Source organism: Triticum dicoccoides, chromosome 5A (assembly GCF_002162155.2).
Source record: "Triticum dicoccoides isolate Atlit2015 ecotype Zavitan chromosome 5A, WEW_v2.0, whole genome shotgun sequence".
Taxonomy (NCBI): Eukaryota; Viridiplantae; Streptophyta; class Magnoliopsida; order Poales; family Poaceae; genus Triticum; species Triticum dicoccoides.
Window position 1 is genome coordinate 678184407 of NC_041388.1, and position 6577 is coordinate 678190983.

The window sequence follows — 6577 nt, forward strand, 5'->3', positions numbered from 1 at the left end:
CACGAGCGCTCAACACAAGGAAAAGCGCTACTCGCCTTTTTGCAGAGTGAATTGCACAAAATCACCACATTACAGCGTAGGTTTGCAGAAAAGACTCTTCTACGAAACTGTTGCAGAAAACACTTATTCTCGGCCTAATCTTTTGCAAAAAGCATCGATACATCTGTTTAGGCGTTTTAACCTCGTTTATGACAAGTGGGGCCCAACTTTGATGACATGGCATAACTTTTGGTCCTAGACGGCGTTAGACATGGTGTGATGTGAATTTACCAAATAGTCCCAGGTATTTTTACAGAGGCACCCTTCTATCAGTAAACAAAAATGCAATCAGGCCCTTGCCATGCCAAGCTTGACCATACTCTGCCGCCAACCATCCCGCGCTCGTGTGCTGTCTCCCACGCTGGTGCCCCGGCAGCGGCGGAGCTCACCGACGAAGGTCGCTGCTTGGTTGCGCTCGTGCTGATCGCCGCCGGGCCGCCGTTGCTGCTTGCGCGTTGTCGCTGCTTGCTCCAGGCCTGCGTGCCGCCGCGCCGTTGCTGCTGTTTGCGTGCTGACGTTGCTGCTTGTGCTCGTGTTGTGGGCCGCCACGCCGCTGCTTGCTCTTGTGATGTGCGCCGCCACCGAGGCTTGTGTCCGTGCTGCGCGAGGCCGCGCCGCTGCTTGCTCCAGGGCCGAGGTCGGGGAGGCCACCGGGATGCGCGCCGCCTGCTCGGGAAAGAGAGAGAGGAGGGAGTATGGTGAAGGGGAGGCGCGACCGCCGCTGCTTGTGCCAGGGCCGAGGTCGGGGAGGCCGCCGGGCTCGCCGTCGCTGCTGTCGCGCGAGTCCCCGACGCCTCGGGCCCATCTCCCCTTCCCCGCGTCCGCAGCCACAGGCCGTCGACCTTAGAGCCGCCCCTCGGCTACCCCCTAGCCATCGACGACGGCGCCCATTATCGCTGCGCCATCACCGCCCCCGGCGGAGATAGAGGAATCAAGCGCGCGAGCCGCAGCTCGGACGGACGAACGGTCCCCGCGATCGATATGGATTTATGTTTGTGAGGGAGGGTTTTTCTTTAAAAAGATCAGTCTACCGCGAAACGTTATGCTACGTCATGAATTGTGGGACCCATGTCATAATCATGTTAAAATGGCCTAAGCGGTCGATCAGTGTATTTTGCAAAAGATTGGGCCGAGAACCAGTGTTTTCTACAACAATTTTGTAGAAGAGTTTTTTCTGCAAACCCAAGCTGTAATGTGGTGGTTTTCTACAATTCTTTTGCACCGGAACAAACACAACTATGCGAGCATGAATACCAAGTACGTGGGAGCATCGCTAATGTCTTTAAAGTTACATATTTGCTAAGTCACATCTACATAAAATATAGTTATCTCACATCTAACTTCCTAACCATTAGATATAGCATATTAAGGTTCGTGTTTTTTTGACCTCGCTTCTTCCTTGTTTGTTCGCCAAGAGAGCGACGCGAGCCTAGCAGCTTTGCTTTGCCTGGGCTGTTCCCTGTTGTGGCCTTTTTTTCAACGATTTTCTGTGTGCTGGTCTCCTCTAGTCTTTTGAGCTGGTTGTTTATTCTTTTTAGCCATCCGTGTTGGTTGTGGTGTGGGATCCAGGCGTCATTTTTTTCCATTTTGTTTATGTATTGTGTTTTATTTGCAAAAGCTAGTACATTATGTTTTTTAGTTGTAAGTCCACCCTCTATTCACAACCGGCATCGTCATAGTTTTGTGTAGTTGTTCGAGTCGCAAGTTCTAAGATCGTAGTTGTTCAGAAACGCAATATTTCAAAAATTCTCTTATGATCACGCAAGATCTATCTATAAGATGCATAGCAATGAGAGGGGGAGAATGTATCCACGTACCCTCGTAGACCGATAGCGAAAGCGTTTAATAACGCGGTTGATGTAGTCGAACATCGTCACAATCCAACCGATCCAAGCACCGAACGTACGGCATCTCCGTGTTCAGCACACGTTCAGCTTGATGACTTCCCTCAAACTCTTGATCCAGTTAAGGACGAGGGAGATTTATGTCAGCACGACGGCGTGTTGACGGTGATGATGAAGTTACCGGCGCAGAGCTTCGCCTAAGCACAACAACGATATGATCGAGGTGTGTAACTGTGAAGGGGGGCACCACACACGGCTAAGAGAAGACTTGGTGTCTTTGGGGTGCCCCTGCCCACGTATATAAAGGAGGGAGGGAGAGAGGCTGCCCCTCCTAGGGACGCGCCAAGAGTATGGAGTCCTACTAGGACTTCCAAGTTCTAGTAGGAATCCCTTTCCTTCTCGGAGTAGGAGAGAAGGAAAGAGGGAAAGAGAGAGGGTCAGGAAAAGGCAAGGGGGGTCCGCCCCCTTCCCCTAGTCCAATTCGGACCCATGGGGGGGCACCTCCCATTGGCATGCCTCCTCTTTTCCCGTATGGCCCAATAAGGCCCATTACTTCTCCTGGTGAATTCCCGTAACTCCTTGGTACTTCGAAAAATACCCGAATCGCTCGGAACCTTTCCGATGTCCAAATATAGCCTTCCAATATATGAATCTTTACGTCTCGACCATTTCGAGACTCCTCGTCATGTCCGTGGTCTCATCCGGGACTCCGAACAAACTTCGGTCATCAAATCACATAACTCATAATACAAATCGTCATCGAACGTTAAGCATGCGGACCCTACGGGTTCGAGAACTATGTAGACATGACCGAGACACATCTCTGGTCAATAACCAATAGCGGAACCTAGATGCTCATATTGGCTCCTACATATTCTACGAAGATCTTTATCGGTCAAATCGTATAACAACATACGTTGTTCCCTTTGTCATCGGTATGTTACTTGCCCGAGATTCGATCATCGGTATCATCACACCTAGTTCAATCTCGTTACCGGCAAGTCTATTTACTTGTTCCGTATTGCATCATCCCGTAAGTAACTCATTAGTCACATTGCTTGCAAGGCTCATAGTGATGTGCATTACCGAGAGGGCCCAGAGATACCTCTCCCCTACTCGGAGTGACAAATCCTAATCTCGATCTATGCCAACTCAACAAACACCATCGGAGACACCTGTAGAGCATCTTTATAATCACCAGTTACGTTGTGATGTTTGATAGCACACAAGGTGTTCCTTTGGTATTGGAGACACTGATCCGGATGACCCTATTGTTGGGATCTACGGTAGGGTGCGTCGACTGCAAATTAAAATTTCCTACGCGCAGAACAACCAAGAACATGCTACGGTAGGGTGCAGCGGAAGAAGAGTTGGGGCATCGCGTCCGTGTGGATCGTCTCCTCCTCGTTCGATCTCCCTCGTACAACCGGTGGTCGGTTCCCACGTATAGGTTCGCCGAAGCGGCGCAAGTGCACCGCCTCTAACGGTATCCGCGCATGCAGGAGGAACGTCGTGCGGCGGACTGCTAGGTCCGATCACACAATCGGCATTGAGTGGAGGTGTCTATTCGCAACACATGCAAACCCTAGTGACAGCGCCGAAGCGATCAACTACGTGAGTGTGTGGCACCTCCACTACATATAGGCGTCCGTCGTGGGCTCAACACTTGGGCTTCGCACAGACCCTAAAGCCCATAAGTCTACTCGGCCACAATCCGAATACAGTTCGGATCACATCCGACCAGTGTCCTCGGATCTGACCTCGTAGGTTCCTTCCCTTAAGCGCGTGACCCCTTAGGTTCAAGTCGGCTTGGTCGCAGTTCGGATCACCTCCGAACTGCACGATTGGTAGCGGCCTCTAGCAAGGCATGCCGAACACCAAGCAGACTATGAAGCCGGTTAGCGAACCTGTACATCACACTTCCATTCCTTTTGCCACACGATATATGTTGTCGAGCTCAAGGCGAGTCAGTCATCCTTGTGCTAGCCCGACCTCTTTCTCGTTCCAGTGATGCCGACCACAAACCGGATTATCTCATAATCCTTGTCACATGGCCATGCTTATCCTGGTCAGATCACACGAGGGGCCCAGAGTATATTCAACCCAAATTTATTGATTCGACACAAGGGGAGCCAAAGAATATTCTCAAGTATTAGCAGTTGAGTTGTCAATTCAACCACACCTGGAAACTTAATATCTGCAGCAAAGTATTTAGTAGCAAAGTAATATGATAGTAGTGGTAACGGCAGCAAAAATAATATTTTTGGGTTTTATAGTGATTGTCACAGTAGCAACGGAAAAGTAAATAAGCGAAGAACAATATATGAAAAGCTCGTAGGCAATGGATCAGTGATGGATAATTATGTCGGATGCGATCAATCATGCAATAGTTATAACATAGGGTGACACAGAACTAGCTCCAGTTCATCAATGTAATGTAGGCATGTATTCCGAATATAGTCATACGTGCTTATGGAAAAGAACTTGCATGACATCTTTTGTCCTACCCTCCCTGTGGCAGCGGGGTCCTATTGGAAACTAAGGAATATTAAGGCCTCATATTAATAGAGTATCGAACCAAAGCATTAACACATAGTGAATACATGAACTCCTTAAACTACGGTCATCACCGGTAAGTATCCCGATTATTGTCACTTCGGGGTTAACGGATCATAACACATAATATGTGACTATAGACTTGCAAGATAGGATCAAGAACTCACATATATTCATGAAAACATAATAGGTTCAGATCTAAAATCAAGGCACTCGAGCCCTAGTGACAAGCATTAAGCATAGAAAAGTCATAGCAACATCATTCTCAGAACATAGTGGATATTAGGGATCAAACCATAACAAAACTAACTCGATTACATGATAAATCTCACCCAACCCATCACTGTCCAGCAAGCCTACGATGGAATTACTCACGCACGGGTGAGCATCATCAAATTGGTGATGGAGGAAGGTTGATGATGACGATGGCGACGGAATCCCCTCTCCGGAGTTCCGAACAGACTCCAGATCAGCCCTCCCGAGAGAGTTTAGGGCTTGGTGGCGGCTCCGTATGAATCCTTTTCTCTGATTTTTTTCTCCCCGAAAGTGAATATATGGGGTCACGATGGACGTCGGTGGAGCGTCAGGGGGCCCACGAGGCAGGGGGCACGCCCAGGGGGTAGGCGCGCCCCCACCCTCGTGGAGAGGGTGTGGGCCCCTTGACGTGGATCTTTTCGCCAGTATTTTTTATATATTCCAAAAATAATCTCCATTGATTTTCAGGTCATTCTGAGAACTTTTATTTCTGCACAAAAATAACACCATGGCAATTCTGCTAAAAACAGTGTCAGTCCGCGTTAGTTCCATTCAAATCATGCAAGTTAGAGTCCAAAACAAGGGCAAAAGTGTTTGGAAAAGTGGATACGATGGAGACGTATCAACTCCCCCAAGCTTAAACCTTTGCTTGTCCTCAAGCAATTCAGTTGACAAACTGAAAGTGATAAAGAAAAACTTTTACAAACTCTGTTTGCCCTTGTTGTTGTAAATATGTAAAGCCAGCATTCAAGTTTTCAGCAATGATTATGAACTAACCATATTCACAATAACACTTAGGTCTCATGTTTACTCATGTCAATGGCATAATCAACTAGCGAGCAATAATAGTAAATCTCGGATGACAACAGTTTCTCAAAACAATCATAATATGATATAACAAGATGGTATCTCGCTAGCCCTTTTTGAGACCGCAAAACATAAATGCAGAGCACCTTTAAAGATCAAGGACTGACTAGACATTGTAATTCATGGTAAAAGAGATCCAGTCAAGTCATACTCAATGTAAACTAACAATAATACATGCAAATGATAGCGGTGCTCTCCAACTGGTGCTTTTTAATAAGAGGATGATGACTCAACATAAAAGTAAATAGATAGGCCCTTCGCAGAGGGAAGCAGGGATTTGTAGAGGTGCCAGAGCTCGGTTTTGAAATAGAGATGAATAATATTTTGAGCGGTATACTTTCATTGTCAACATAACAACCGAGAGATCTCGATATCTTGCATGCTACACACATTATAGGCGGTTCCCAAGCTGAATGGTAAAGTTTATACTCCCCACCACCAACAAGCATCAGTCCATGGCTTGCCTGAAACAACGGGTGCCTCCAGCTAACAACAATCCTGGGGGAGTTTTGTTTGCAATTATTTTGATTTGATTTGAGCATTGGACTGGGCATCCCGGTGACCAGTCATTTTCTCGTGAATGAGGAGCGGAGTCCACTCCTCTTGAGAATAACCCGCCTAGCATGGAAGATACAGACAACCCTAGTTGATACATGAGCTATTCGAGCATACAAAACAGAATGTTTATTTAAAGGTTTAGAGTTTGGCACATACAAATTTACTTGGAACGGCAGGTAGATACCGTATATAGGAAGGTATGGTGGACTCATATGGAATAACTTTGGGGTTTATGGAATTGGATGCACAAGTAGTATTCCCGCTTAGTACAAGTGAAGGCTAGAAAGAGACTCGGAAGCGACCAGCTAGAGAGCGACAACAGTCATGAACATGCATTAAAATTAATAAACACTGAATGCAATCATGAGTAGGATATAATTCACCATGAACATAAACATCGTAGAGGCTATGTTGATTTTGTTTCAACTACATGCATGAACATGTGCCTCGTCAAGCCA